Raw genomic sequence first — 16,865 nt, 5'->3', positions numbered from 1 at the left:
ATTCCATCTGCAATTCACATCTTCAATTCTCAGGTGGGGCGGTAGATGCTGGTGTTGTCGCTCTGATGCACGGGGTCAGTGTTCTGTATTGTTTCAGTATTGTTGATTTTGTTTTGCATTCTACTCTCTTAATCTTAGACAATATGTGATAACCGGCAAGGTGCTGACTTTCTTTTGTGCATTGTTGATGGTGAATGCATGTTAATTTATTTTTAATATACTTTCTTATGTGATAACCAATGTGCTATATTTTCTCAGGACAAAGAACAAATGTTTATTTTGAATGTTTTATGTATGTTATTATTACGGACACAAACGCTCAGCAATGTAATTTCTCTTTTAGAGATTAATAAAGTTATTGTATTGTATTGTATTGTATTGTATTGTATTGTATTGTATTTTCGCCTTACGCGACTTGTTCTTTCGTAAGACAAGACGGGCAGAGCTATTTTGAATGCGTTGGAGACGAGAGATAGAAGAGGAGGGAAGACCCGCCAAGAGAGAGTTACAATAGTCAAGACGTGAGAGAATGGTGGAAGTGACCAGTTTGGCGGTAGCATCTGTGGTGAGGTACTCGCGGATAGTGGCGATGCGGCGGAGTTGGAAGTAGCAGGTGCGAGAGACAGAAGAGATGTGTTGTTTCATGGAAAGGGTGTTGTCTAGAGTGACTCCGAGGTTTTTGACAGCAGAAGACAGAGGGACAGAAGAGTCAGAGAGTTGAAGAGAGTCGGAAGTGAATTTGGAGAGTTTGGATGTAGTGCCTATTAGGATAGCTTCAGTTTTGTGTAACGCACTTGCGCTCGGAAGCGAGAGGTTGCGAGTTCGACCCTGGGTCAGGGCGTTAGCAATTTTCTCCCCCCTTTCCTAACCTAGGTGGTGGGTTCAAGTGCTAGTCTTTCGGATGAGACGAAAAACCGAGGTCCCTTCGTGTACACTACATTGGGGTGTGCACGTTAAAGATCCCACGATTGACAAAAGGGTCTTTCCTGGCAAAATTGTATAGGCATAAATAAAAAATGTCCACCAAAATACCCGTGTGACTTGGAATAATAGGCCGTGAAAAGTAGGATATGCGCCGAAATGGCTGCGATCTGCTGGTCGATGTGAATGCGTGATGTATTGTGTAAAAAATTCCATCTCACACGGCATAAATAGATCCCTGCGCCTTGAGTCCGAGTCTGGAGATACGCGCGCGATATATAAGACTTCATATAACATATATAACGCGTGTGATATATATGTTGCCTCACACAAGCAACAACACTATCATTGTCTCGTCTGCCACAGCCGCGCCTTCCCCTGCAGCGACACAACTGACGCAGTCACAACAGCATCACTATCATCATCATCATCATCATCCATCATCATCATCATCGACAACGACAGCAACATCGACATACACGCCCATCCTTTCCACTGGGCGCTCCTTGGGGAAGCGAAAGCTGAGCGACAGCGAGGAGAGTAGTGACAGGGAGAGCGAGCTCTGCGACAAACAAGCCAGGCTTGAGCCGTGCCTTGACACAGACACTGACGACACTCTCTCACGGGTGGACCTTCCTACTACTTCTCTTACAACTACCTCACCGAACTCTTGTTGTGTTCTTGTTGACTCGAACGCCGACCTTGGCGTAGAATCCGCAAACAACCTGCCGTTGTCGCTGGACTTGTCAGAAGATGCTGTTGTTTTGAAGAACGATGATAAGGTTTCTGAAAAGCGACCCGAAGGAGTGTTGGACTATCTGTCGTTCGTCCGCAACACAAAACTACCTCTCTCCCCCATCCATCTCCACCACTTCGGCCGCCATGGCTGATATATCCAAAAGAGAAAAACGATTTGTTTTGGTCATTTACCCCCCCCCCCCCCCCCCCCCGTTCCATCCCCAAACCCCTCTTCCAACCCTTTTAATCCCCCCCCCCCCCCACCGCCTCAACGCTCCCACACGCACAATTTTTTTCCCCTCATTTTCTTCAACATTCCCTGTCCCTATTTTGCTCAATTGTGTGCTATTGTGTTCAGTTTGTAACATTGTTGTGTCCATGCTAGTTTAACAACATTGTCTACGACTAGAGGCGCCGAATTCAAGCCAATCTGTGATTTATATTTTTGTTCGTGTTCAAATGGAGAAGTGAACTTTTCTCGTTTTCATGTGAGAACTATATGGATAATTCGTGTGGTGCTAAACGTGTGTTGACATTTGAGTTGTGGTAATTCGTGAAACTGGAGAACTCGTTCTTTCAAAGTTGTGACAAAGTTTTCTATGTTTTGCAACGAAGTTTCAGGTGTAATACGCTTTCACTTTTGAGTGTTATGTTGTTACTTGTTTGTTTGCCAAACGACTGGAAAGAGAATATATACTCATAGGAAAAAGTTAGGGACCACTTACGCAAACAAACACAGCTTCCAAACCACCAAACAAAATTGAATCAAATTTGTAACATGTTTAATTCATTATCACTGCGATCCTTTTCCACAATATGGTGACATTTCATTTACGCATTACGTGTCAACAAGTTCTGAAACAACATGGGGGTCGAAAACAAAATTTGCAAGTTCCGAACAGTTCAGTAATGGGTGTGTCCGCCGCGTTTTGCGATGCCTTCCGCAGTCCTGTTCCGCATCGAGTTTACCAGCTTCCTGCAGAAGGCCTGATTAATGGCCTGCCATTCGATTTGCAGGAACTGAAGCAGTTGTGATTTTAACTTCTCTTAAATCACCAGCCCGTGTTCCGTTATCATTGTTCGTTTTTTGTTGTGTTACCTTCAGCTTTAAAAACTGGTCGGCTTTATTAACCAACACCAAGTTGCCAAAAACAAATAACGTTGATTTTAATGACCCGCTGTCAAGTCCTTCTGTAACCCCGTTTGCAGAGTCGAAGTTGTATTTATCAGGTGATGTAGAAAAGAACCCAGGTCCTGAACACGAGCATGAAATCAGTGTCGTACACATCAATGTCAGAAGCCTTAGGAATAAAATTAATTTATTGCAACCCGAAGTTCAACGGCACGATGTCTTAACACTTTCGGAGACATGGCTAGCGCCTTCTGATGATAACTCCTCATTACTGATTCCAAATTTCAGTCCCCCTGTTCGACTTGACCGTCCAGACCATATCCTTATGGCGGAGTAGCAATCTATGTAAAAAATTATTTGTATTATAAACCCCGTCCTGAGTTTAACGTCGTCGGCCTAGAAGCCGTGTGGGTCGAGATAAAACTGAATAAAGAAAGTATTTTGATAGGTTCATTTTACCGTCCACCAAATGGAAATGTTCAATATTGGGAATTAGTAGACGAAAGTTTAAGAAAAGTAAATAGTCAAGTGTTGAAGTTTGTGATCTGTGGTGATTTTAACGTTGATTTTTTAAGTTCTCCTTCTCACAATTTTTTCAATATGTTGCATTCATATCAACTCTGTCAACTTGTCAATGTTCCGACACGTATAACTGAAACAAGCAGTACCTGCATAGACCTTATAATTACACAAACGCCACAAATAATTAAATCTGTAGATGTTTTGCCACCAGTTTGCAGCGATCACAGCGTACCACGGGCGATATTAAAAAGTACTGTAAATGTAAGTAACTCCTTTAAACGAACTATTTTCAATTACGATAAATTGAATATAGAAGGGTTTTGTAACGCTCTTTCACAAGTTGATTGGACAGGTATGGTGACGAATGAAATGTTTAATGATAGCATTGATGTTTTTAGTAGAACTTTTATGAATGTTGCAAAGCAGTTCATGCCTGTTAAAGAAGTTGTTGTACGCCCTAAAGACGCACTCTGGATTACCCCAGAAATTTTAAAGTTAATCGACGAGAGAGATCAAACTCACCTGAGAGCAAAAACAAGTAACTCTTTAGAAGATTGGCTGAGTTATCGTCAGACGCGTAATCGTGTTACAGCAGCTAAGCGAGACAGAGTCCAGCAATTTTATATAGAGTTAGACGAACGCATTTCCGACCAAGATTCCTTTGGTACTAAAAAGTGGTGGCAGTTGGTAAAGTCATTTATGGACAAGAAAGGACTTGGTGTTGATGAAATTCCTCCGATTAATTTTGAAGGCAAGATTTACCAGTCAAACCAGGAAAAAGCTAACGTTCTGAATAATTTTTTCATACAAAATTCCGTTCTTAAAACGCCAGACGACAATTTGCCTCAAGCTGATTTTTTCGACAGCGAACTTAATGAGATTTATCTTACAGTCGACGAGGTTAAAGAGGTTATTAAAGCCCTTGATAAAGGTAAAGCCACTGGTCCGGATCTCATTCACAACAGACTTCTAGTTGCTGCTGTTGACGCCATAGCAGAACCCCTGACATATTTGTTTAATAGAAGCCTTAGAGAAGGTATATATCCTAGTTTGTGGAAGACGGCTCATGTCACTCCTATTTACAAAGCCGGCCCAGCAGATTGTTGTAACAATTATCGACCAATTTCATTATTAAGTTGTGTTGGGAAGGTAATGGAGCGCTGTGTCCACAGCCATGTTTACACCTTTTTACAGCGAAATGATATATTAACACCGGCACAGTCAGGATTTATTCCTGGTGACTCTACCAGTTGTCAACTGGCTTCTATTTATGACGAGTTCTGTTTAAATTGTGATATGGGAATTACCACTCAAGCTGTTTTTTGTGATGTGTCAAAGGCATTTGAAAAAGTCTGGCACAAAGGGTTATTATATAAACTGGAACTAGTAGGAATTAGAGGACAATTGTTGAAATGGTTTCACGATTATTTAACAAATCGCCACCAGGCGGTTGTTATTAAGGGTGCTAAGTCTGCATTAAAATGTATCCCGGCAGGTGTTCCACAAGGTTCTGTTCTAGGCCCCTTGCTATTCCTGATATATATTAACGACATTGTGAATGATACTGAATCTGTTATAAAGTTGTTTGCTGATGACACGAGCATGTCTATGTCCTTAGAAGATCCAACTAGACGAGCACAGATTTTGAACGCAGACCTATATAAAATTAATACCTGGGCAAAACAGTGGAAAGTTAAATTTAACGAAGCAAAAACGAAACTGTTAGACATAAAACGTGATAATATACCAACCGAACCAATCATTTTTAATAATATTGTTTTGGAAAACGTGAACCAACATAAACACCTTGGCGTAATCTTCCAGAATGATTGTAAGTGGGACTTCCAAGTGAGAAGCATTATAAAAAAGGTCACCTTATTAATTAATTGTTTAAGATATTATAAATATAGATTAAATCGTAAAAGTCTGGAAACTATGTATAAATCTTTTGTTCTTCCACATTTTGACTACGCAGACATCATATGGGACAACTGCACAGAGTACTGGTCAACTGCACTCGAAAAACTACATTTGGAAGCCATTCGGACTATAATCGGTGGTGTGCGCGGCACAAGCCACGAAACACTGTATAAAGAAAGCGGATTTTGTAACTGTTAGGAAACGCTACCGTTGCTGAGCTTTGGTTCAGTTTTGTGTGTTGCATGTAGTTGACTTATTTGTACTTTGTGGGAAAGTATCGATATTATATTTTGTAAACATAATATTTATGCGTGGACGAGAATGCAGGTGAACTTTCTAGTCCTGTCAAAACAAGTTGTTTACCATGCTGTTTTAGTCGTGAGTTCGTGGCGTTCGTTCGGATTAAGTGTGTCGGCGCTTTTGATGTACGTCAGAGAAAATGTCGCTAGTTTAGTCCATGCACGGCTCGTATAATGTAGTTGTATCGTGTTCGGTCTGGAATATTCTCGAGATTGAGTATTTACTATATATGCCAGCGCGATTTGAATGTTAAAAAAGCTTCTATTTGAGTTCTGCTACGTTGTGCAGTTGTATGTATTGAATGCTGAATAAATCCTCGAACTCAATTTGACGAGTTGTTTTCTGTTGCTGCGAAGACGGGCGACGTAGAATAAAAGAACACAACTATACGACGTTTGAGAACTTGTGGCAATCTCAAGTGTCGTGTAACAATTGGGGGCCAAGCCAAGGATCTACGTTTAACGCCAAGGGTTTTCCAGCAACAAGGACCAGTGTCAAGACAGTCACAGGAGGTAGCCATCAATCGGGTGTATCCTGAGGGATCAGTATTGAGACTACGGAACCGTGGATTCGGTGTGACTGGTGAAGAGTTTGGTAATCGCCGCAGCTCGGTACGGTGAGCGACGCCGGAGTGTATCGGGATTACAGAGGTTAGCTGCCGTTTGGACGAGACGGACTTCGTCGCGGAGCTAGTGCATTAATACTACGAAATACGACTGGGGTACGTCGTGTACGTATCGTGAGCAGAGTGCGCCGTCACGTTAGACGAGGAGGGTGGCAGCCTGCGTCTACGAAGGTGACCAGCGACGAGAGAAGCATCGGAGGTGCAGTAGAGACTGTGTTCTTTTAGAAGACTACATTCATCTACGTTCGGGGCTGTGAAAGAATACAGACGAACGCACCGGAAAAGACCAGAATGGCTGAGTTCTGGGGAAAAGGAATTGAACTGGGACTAAAAGGCAAGCAGTTGACGGAGTTCGTCGAGTCCCAGACACGACTGCTGGTGCAGCGTGAAGAAAGACAAGCGCAGCGTGAGCGAGAAGAAAAAGAAAGACAAGCGCAGCGTGAAGAACGACAAGCGCAGCGTGAGCGTGAAGAACGACAAGCGCAGCGTGAGCGTGAAGAAAGAGAAAGAGAAGCACAGCGTGAAGAAAGGAAAATGGAGCTGAAACGCGTAGAGCTCCAAATAAAAATGGAGATGAAGCGCTTAGAGCTTCAGACAGAAATGGTGCGTGTTCAAAATGAGCACGCGGCACCACGCCAAAGAGATAACCAGCAGCAAATGCTACACAGGGCACCGAAACTTCCAGCATTCGCTGACGGGAAGGACCAGATCGACTGCTACCTTGCAAGATTCGAGAGGTTCGCTGAGAGTGCTAGATGGCAGCGCGACGACTGGGCGATTCAACTCAGCGCACATTTGACTGGGGCAGCACTTGAGGTCTACACTAGACTCTCAAATGATGACGCCAGAGACTATGATGTACTGAAGGAAGCTCTGTTGCGTTGCTACAACTTCACTGAAAGGGGCTACCGTCAACGCTTCCGCGAATGCCAGCCATTGTCTGGAGAGACACCGAGCCAGTTTGTGGAGCGCCTGTCGTCATACCTGCAGAAGTGGGTGGAGTTATCAGGTGAAGAGCAGTCATACGAGAGTCTGCGGGACTTGATCGTGAAGGAGCAGTTCCTTAATGCCTGCCCGAAGGACCTGGCGACCCGCTTGGAAGAGCAAAAACTGCGGGGTTTGAAGGACATTACTGATGCTGCTGAGCGTTATCTCATTGCTCATGGAAGGACCCTGGGGACGTCAAAGTCATCGAAACCTTTCCAGAAGAGCGGGAACCAGGGAAACCAACCTGCCAAGGGACAAACTGAGTCCGCACCATCATCCAATGAAGGGCAGAACATAACGTGTTTCCATTGCAATGCCAAGGGCCACCGAGTCGCCAACTGTCCCCAAAAGAAAAATAACGGACATGTCAATGACAAAGCGCAAGAACATCGACGGAGATATTACGACAACAAGAGGCAAACGAGTGGCTCGAACCAACAAGTATGTGCGAGCAGCGTCATACTTCCAAGGGCTGCCGAGCAAGTGGCTACACCATCGGACGTGGAAGAATGTATTTCTGATGGCCAGCTTCTACTCGCCAATGGCAAGTCAATCTCTGTCGTCGCCAGCGCAGCTGTGTCAGTGTCGAACATGCCCGTGTCGAAGGGATTTGTTGAGAAGCAGGAAGTGACTGTTCTCAGAGATTCGGGCTGCAATGGGGTCATCGTCAAAGAGGATCTGGTGCCAACAGAAAAGTTCACTGGTGACTTCAAGTGGACGCTCATGGCTGACAGCAAATGCGTGAAGGCACCAGTGGTAAAAATCCAGATCGATACTCCATACTTCACCGGAGAAGTTGAGGCCGTCTGCCTGAAGAAGCCCTTGTACGATCTATTAATTGGGAACATTGGGGGTGCGAGACGTCCTGATGACCCTGATGTCGAATGGAGAATGGGCGCAGCTCAGCCTGCTGTTGAGGAGGAAGACCCACTGCCATTCGCGAATGAAGATATCAGCGAACTGTTACGAGATGACAGAGCTACTGTGCATCGCCGCGACCAGCCGCAGGTTGTAAGCGCTGTGACGACCAGAGCCCAGGCGAAGAAGGACAAAACAACTACGCCACTCAGGGTCACCAACAGTTCTGCAACTGCTGTCGTGGACAGGGATCAGCTGATTCAGCTACAGGAAGCTGATTCGACCTTAACAAAGTACAGGAGTCGTCCTGTCAAGGAGATGACTAAGGGCGAAGGCACTGTGCAATTTGAAGTGAAGGCCAAGATTCTGTACACAGTGTTCCAGCACGCGAGAGTCAACGGTGGGAAGCCATTACGTCAAGTTCTGGTGCCTCAACCACTTAGGCGCCAGGTGATGGAGGTGGCCCACGACTCTATTATGGGAGGTCACCTGGGGGTCAAGAAGACATCGGACAGAATCCAGGCTGCGTTTTACTGGCCAGGACTGCATGCAGATGTGACTCGATTCTGCCGATCGTGCGATATTTGCCAGAAAACCATACCTCGAGGAAGGGTCCCGAAAGTGCCGTTGCAGAAGATGCCTTTGATCGACCGACCTTTCAAGAGGGTGGCCATTGACCTCATCGGCGAGATAAAACCGCCAAGTGAAGCGGGTCATCGTTGGGTACTGACCCTGGTAGACTATGCAACCAGGTACCCAGAAGCCGTGCCTCTGAAGAAAATTGACACCGAGACTGTTGCCGAGGCACTTGTGGAAATTTTCAGCAGAATTGGGGTTCCTGAAGAGATCCTCACAGACCTGGGGACACAGTTTGTCTCTGAATGCATGGAAGAGGTCAACAGGCTGCTGAGCATTCGTCACTTGACTACGACACCCTATCACCCGATGTGCAATGGGCTGGTCGAAAAATTCAATGCGACGCTGAAGTCCACGCTGAAGAAACTATGCAGTGAGCAGCCAAGGCAGTGGCATCGCTACATCAATGCCTTGCTGTTTGCATACAGGGAGGTGCCACAAGAGTCCACTGGATTCTCCCCGTTCGAGCTGATGTACGGGCGGACCGTGAGAGGCCCGATGCAGATACTAAAGGAATTGTGGACGAAAGATGTGGACACACCTGAAGTGAAGAACAGTTACCAGTACGTGTTCGAGTTGCGAGAGAAACTGGAGGAGACTCTCGAGATTGCGAGAGAAAACTTGAGAAAGTCTCAGGATAGTGGAAAGCACTACTACGACCGCAAAGCCGTAAACAGGAAGTTTACACCAGGTAACAAAGTGCTGATACTGCTTCCCACTGATCACAACAAACTACTGATGCAGTGGAAAGGCCCATACGAGGTTGAGGCCGTGGTAGGGATCAACGACTACAAGGTGAATGTCGGCAAGAAGTCCAAGATCTACCACGCTAACCTCCTGAACCTGTATGTGGAGAGACCTACGGAAGCAGTACAGGTCGCAGCAAGTGTGGAAGAACCAGCCGAACTAGACGAGTTCGATGGTGAGGAACTACTGGAGTTGGGAGACCTCCACAAGAAAGAGGGAGTGGATGACGTCAAGTTAGGACCTGACCTGACAGAAGACCAGCAGAAGGAGCTGCATGATTTTATGGGCGACTTCACCCATAGGTTCTCTGATGTTCCAGGCTCTACGTCCTTGGTCGAACATGAAGTCCACCTCACATCTGACGTTCCTGTTCGCTCAAAACCATACCCTATCCCGTTTCAGGCTCGGGAATCCTTGAAGAAGGACATCGACAACATGTTGAAGATGGGGGTCATCCGTGAATCATCATCCCCTTACTCATCTCCCGTTGTTGTTGTCAAGAAGAAAGACGGCACAAACAGGGTATGCATTGACTTCAGGAAAGTGAATAAGATCACCGTGTTTGACCCTGAACCAATGCCGACGGCAACTGATCTATTCCGACAGTTAACCGGCAGTAAGATCTTCTCGAAGATCGATCTCAGCAAGGGATATTGGCAGATTCCTGTGCGCGAAGAGGACATACCAAAGACCGCCTTTGCAACTCCAGACGGAACGTATGAGTGCCTGCGGATGCCTTTTGGCATGGTGAACAGTGGTGCTACCCTTAAGAGGGGAATGCGAAAAATGCTCAAAGGAATGAAGAATGTTGTGTACTACTGGGATGATCTGCTAGTCCACACGGAGACCTTTGCGGAGCATCTGGAGACTTTGAGGGAACTGTTTTCCCGCCTGACAAAAGCTAATCTGACCGTGAGACCCAGCAAGTGCATTTTGGGGACCGACAACGTTGACTTCATAGGTCATTCACTGAAGGAAGGTCAAAAGGGGCTTTTGTTGGAAAACGTCACCAAGATCCTCAATGCGCCACGTCCTGAAACCAAGAAGCAGGTGCGATCCTTCCTTGGATTGGCTGGATACTACAGAAAGTTCATTCCAAACTTCGCCGCCATAACGGCGCCTTTGTCGGACATGACCCGAAAAGGATGCCCCAACCGAATACTCTGGGGACCAGCTCAGGAGAAGGCATATCAGACTGTGCGCGACCTGATGTCACGAGACCCGGTGCTACGCCTTCCTGATACCGCCAAAGAGTTCATCTTGCGTACAGACGCATCGGACGAAGGGATCGGCGCCATGCTGATGCAAGAGCATGGAGGTAAACCGTTTCCGGTCAGCTATGCCAGCAAGAAGCTGTCAGGAGCCGAGAAGAACTACTCGACCATGGAGAAAGAGTGTTTAGCCATCGTGTGGGGAATCAAGAAATTTGAACTCTACCTCCAAGGGGTGAAATTCGTGCTTCAGACTGATCACAAACCCCTCACCTACCTGAACTCTGCGAAGTTTGTGAATAATCGTATCATGAGGTGGGTGATGTACTTGCAGAACTTTGATATGCGAGTGGAATCGATCAAAGGTTCAGACAATGTTGGAGCAGATTTTCTCAGCCGAGTATGTGAGTAAAACTGTGTTCATTCTCCAACAGACTAATGTACATACCTGGATTTCAATCTGTTATGTATACATAATATGTGTACAGGTAGCGTTTCAATGATTGAAAGAAATTAGGTAAATTTCTTCTGGTGTTGGGGGTAATGTTAGGAAACGCTACCGTTGCTGAGCTTTGGTTCAGTTTTGTGTGTTGCATGTAGTTGACTTATTTGTACTTTGTGGGAAAGTATCGATATTATATTTTGTAAACATAATATTTATGCGTGGACGAGAATGCAGGTGAACTTTCTAGTCCTGTCAAAACAAGTTGTTTACCATGCTGTTTTAGTCGTGAGTTCGTGGCGTTCGTTCGGATTAAGTGTGTCGGCGCTTTTGATGTACGTCAGAGAAAATGTCGCTAGTTTAGTCCATGCACGGCTCGTATAATGTAGTTGTATCGTGTTCGGTCTGGAATATTCTCGAGATTGAGTATTTACTATATATGCCAGCGCGATTTGAATGTTAAAAAAGCTTCTATTTGAGTTCTGCTACGTTGTGCAGTTGTATGTATTGAATGCTGAATAAATCCTCGAACTCAATTTGACGAGTTGTTTTCTGCTGCTGCGAAGACGGGCGACGTAGAATAAAAGAACACAACTATACGACGTTTGAGAACTTGTGGCAATCTCAAGTGTCGTGTAACAGTAACCTAAAAGAAAGACGGAGCAGACACAAACTGATTTTATATTACAAGATGGTATTTGGCAAATGCCCTCATTACTTATCAGATCTCTTGCCACCTTTAACTTCTGATGTTAACCCCTACCATCATAGAAGACCATTAGAAAGAAGAGTCCCCATGTGCAAAACTGAATTATACCGTCGATCTTTTATACCATCTACTACTGTCCTGTGGAACACCTTGCCAGACAACATCAAAACAACTAACTCAATCAGCGATTTCAAACGCTATTTATCTACTCCTGATTATAACGTACCTGCCTATTATTACTGTGGTAAAAGACTGGAAGAGATTCACCACTGCAGAATGCGCCTAAATATGAGTAATTTGAATTCTGACCTGTGTAAACGCCACCTACAGGGAAACCCACAGTGCGCTTGCGGCTACCCGAACGAAACAGCTGACCATTATTTGACACATTGTCCTTTGTACGTAGATGCTCGCCTGTCTACAATAAACGCACTTCCTGTTAATTACAGACAAGTTGAAATATTGTTAAATGGTAGCGAAAACCTTTCTCTTTGCACTAACAAGCTTGTTTTTGAAAGTGTCCAATCGTTTATCCATGAATCTGGTCGTTTCTGTTGATTTGACTCAGTACCCATATTCAAGCCAACAAACCTTATTTTATATGCATTTTTCAAATGTATATTTAGCGAGCTACTGCTTACTTGCCACAGGACTATGGTTTGTAATGTACTATGTATATTCTTATTTGTATGCGCTGCCAACTTCATCTTCTATATGTACCTACCGTTTTCTCCTCCCTCCTCCATCCTCCCCCCTCTTCCTCCTGCTAGCTTTTTCTTATTCTTTCTGTTTTACTTTAACTATGCTCTTCTTGTAGATAGTTCAACAATTGATAAATATTGCATGTCCGACATCATATTTGCGTTATTTTCCTACTTCGTAGGGCGCGTAATATAAGCGTTTGCTTGAGTTCGTGTCCCTATTGTTTATCGTTGTATTTTTGTATCATGTTTGATTTAATAAAACATTGTTTAAACCAACTGAAGCAATTGCTGCAGGTTCCTTGGGGGTGGGTGGTTGTTCCTCACTCGCCTGTCCAGCTCATCTCACAGGTCCTTGATGGGGTTGAAATCAGGGCTGCAGGCCGGCCAGTTCATCCTGGTGACACCAGCCTGCTGGATGAAGTTGTTGACCAGCCTCGCTCTGTGAGGTGTCGCGTTATCGTCCTGGAACACAGCCTGCACACCAATCTGGTGTAGAGCGGGTAGAACCAAAGGGGCGACAATCTCATCTCTGTAGCGCTGGCCCGTCAGGTTGCCAACAATGTGGTAGAGGGGGGTTCTGTGTCAAAAACTGAAGGCCCCCCACACCATCATGGAGCCCCCGCCAAAGGCCACCCTCTCCTGCACCAGACCGTTGTTGTACCGCTCACCCTGACGCCTCCATACACGAGCCCGACCGTCATGATGGTGCAGATTAAAGCGGGACTCATCGCTGAACAGCACATCGGCCCATTGCTGGCGTGTCCACCTGGCATGGTTGTGACAAACGAGCCTGGCGATGAGCTGCTGTCACTGTCAGTCGTGGCCGTACAGCTGGACGACATGATCGCAAACCAACTTCGTGCAGGCGTTTCCGGATGGTTTTCGTGCTGACGTTGGTGTTTGTTGCCACCCTCAGCTGGCCCCTGATGATGTTTGCAGTGGTGCCTCGCTGCTAATCTTCTGATGAAGCGATCTTCACGCTGTGTTGTCTTCTTAGGCCGTCCTGACCTTGGCCTCTCCAGACCGCTGTTGGTGGCCTGGAACTTCTGTGTGTGTGTGTGTGTGTGTGTGTGTGTGTGTGTGTGTATGTGTGTGTGTGTGTGTGTGTGTGTGTGTGTGTGTGTATAGAGCGATTCAGACTAAACTACTGGACCGATCTTTATAAAATTTGACATGAGAGTTCCTGGGTATGATATCCCGAAAATGTTTTTTCATTTTTTTGATAAATGTCTCTGATGACGTCATATCCGGCTTTTTGTAAAAGTTGAGGCGGCACTGTCACACCCTCATTTTTCAATCAAATTGATTGACATTTTGGCCAAGCAATCTTCGACAAAGGCGGGACTTTGGTATTGCATTTCAGCTTGGAGGCTTACAAATTAATTGATGACTTTGGTCATTAAAAATCCAAAAATTGTAATTAAAATTATTTTTGTATAAAACGATTCAAAATTACGTTCATCTTATTCTTCATCATTTTCTGATTCCAAAAACATATAAATATGTTATATTCGGATTAAAAACAAGCTCTTTAAATTAAAAAATATAAAAATTATGATTAAGATTAAATTTCCGAAATCGATATAAAAACAATTTCATCTTATTTCTTGTCGGTTCCAGATTAAAAAACATATAGATATGATATGTTTGGATTAAAAACACGCTCAGAAAGTTAAAACGAAGAGAGGTACAGAAAAGCGTGCTATGCAGCACAGCGCAACCACTACCGCGCTAAACAGGCTCGTTAATTTCATTGCCTTTTGCACGAGCGGCGGACTACGGTCATAGTGAAAAAACCCAGTGCGTTCAGTTTCATTCTGTGAGTTCCACAGCTTGACTAAATGTAGAAATTTCGCCTAACGCGACTTGTTCTTTTATCTTCCCCTCTTTGTCGTTGTCTTCTCTCTCTGTCTCTGTCTGTGTCTCTGTCTGTGTCCGTCTGTCTGTGTCTCTCTCTGTGTCTCTCTCTGTGTCTCTGTCTCTGTCTCTGTGTGTCTCTCTGTCTCTGTGTCTGTGTCTGTCTAAGTATGGTTTGAGTTTTGCGTGACATAAGGTCGCGGATGTGAATCCGGCCCGGGACGGACATGGGACAACTGTTTGAGCAAACCCAGAGACCTTGTCCCACCCCCGTGTCAACACGCGGCGGCTTTCTTGACCCGTTAAAGCTGTGGTCTATTTATGACTTTCCGGGGCTACGAGGTTGAAAAATAGGGATACAATCATGTACATAATTCTGTACAGCACACGCTACCCGAAACCCCACCTTTTCGGCGTGTATGACCTTGACCTTGAGTCAACGCTTGAATTTTGCAGGGATAACATCCGGTTTTCTCTCTCAAGACTGATCATATTTTATCTTCATATTACATATTCGGGGCCGTTTTTCTCAGTGACATTTGCTCTAGTTGTTAGTGTCAGATTTGTAATTGGTGCCACAATTTCTACTGAGATTTTCTTTTTAATGACATATGTTCTATTTGTAAACGTCCGATTTCCACTTAGTCGCAGATATGCTATTTATTAAGACATAATTATGTTTTACTTAGTAACAGCACACACACACACACAGCAATACAGCACACCGTCTTGTACCTCCTTCTGCCCTGCCGAAGTCGGGGTATCCTTTTTAATCCACCGAACAATTAATATCCACAGCCATGTGTGTCTCCTGCCTCCGAACACACACGCTACAGAGCTCGACTCGATGTGCGCAGTTTCGTATAAAAATTATTTTCCAAAATTCCCCACTGTGTTTTATAAAATAATCATATTATGAAAGCACATACATTTTTATCTTAGTTGTTATGTATTTATTGTTAGTAAACATCGGCATTATTCATGTTTTACTTTAAACGCAATCATTGTTATTTATAGATCACAGGCACCTGATGTAAGTAGGTCACACACGTGTAAATGTTGTGCCCAGTCCTTGTTTTTGTTTCTGTTATTATTTTAGTTAGCAGGTCTAGTTGAGCACGTATTAAGTATTATGTACCCACTACTAGTTATTGTGCATTTTAGTTAATGGACTGATGATGTCATTTGTATGGAGTCGACGCACGTGCGAGGATATGTATGTGTGGGAGGGGGGGGGGGCGCGGGAGATGGAAGCTTGCTGTATGTTATGTAACTCATAACTCATAACTCATAACTCATAACATTTTATTGATCCAACAAAGGAAATTAAATTGGTCATCAGCACATATAGGTCATTAATTAATAATTATAAAAGAATAAGAGAAGAAAATTCATAAAACCCATGATAACAAAAAAATATCTAAAGTAATATATGTACAACTACAATACCCTTTTTACTTGCACACTTAACACACCGACACACCAACACACATGCATACATACCTACATACATACCTACATATATACATACATACATACATACATACATACATACATACATACATTCCATGTTAAAGTGCAGCCAAGAATATCACAATAACCATATCACTGTTTGGACTAACAGACAAGTCCCCATGCAAATGATGATAACAACAATCCATAATTAGCGCTATTGCACTACCAAAAGAAGAGACCAACCAAACACATAAAACCAATCACAGTAATCATCATCAGTTATCACAGGTATCACAGTAGATTAGCCATCAGGTAGTTAGACTCAATTGGGCGTAAAAACGTAAAAATATGGACCCAGTGCTGACAACAAGAGGAGCAAACAAGGGCAGCTCACTCTCTATGTAATGTATATATTGTGTGTGATACGTGGAAATGTGATACTATTTATTTGCATGTATGATACAGGTACAAATGTGATAATTGTAGGCTTATACTAGTGATTACTGTGTGTGATACATGAAATGTGATATGAATGCTGTTTTTATATGTTATACTCTTACTTTCTCCCAAGCGCAAGACAAATTCTTCTATGAAAATTGAAGCCAATAAAATTTGAGTTGAGTTGAGTTGAGTTTATTTATGCTGTATCGTTGCAAAGTATACTGACTTTGCGTTTATTTTGCTCTTTATTGCTTCCTTGGCATTCGATGTCATTAATCCAACAAATAAGCCCACAAATTTGTGGGGCACATTTCCAGTTTGTGGACCACAAAAATAAGCCCACAAATTTGTGGGACACATTTCCAGTTTGTGGACCACAAAAATAAGCCCACAAATTTGTGGGACACATTTCCAGTTTGTGGACCACAAAAATAAGCCCACAAATTTATGGGACACATTTCCAGTTTGTGGACCACAAAATGAAGGCCAAAACAAATTGTGGGGCACAAAATGTGCGCCATAAAAATAAAGGCAAATAAAAGTAGTCCTTAAATAAAATATGAAGCAAGTTTTTGTGGACCATAAAATTCGATTGATCACTTTCCCGAGAAGTCGGTTTTAAGACACAAGGACTCTTGTTCGTCTCATGTAACTGCACAT

Source organism: Littorina saxatilis, linkage group LG11, assembly GCF_037325665.1.
Source record: "Littorina saxatilis isolate snail1 linkage group LG11, US_GU_Lsax_2.0, whole genome shotgun sequence".
NCBI lineage: Eukaryota > Metazoa > Mollusca > Gastropoda > Littorinimorpha > Littorinidae > Littorina > Littorina saxatilis.
The sequence above is the reverse complement of the archived record's forward strand: the minus strand, read 5'-3'. Positions refer to the sequence as shown.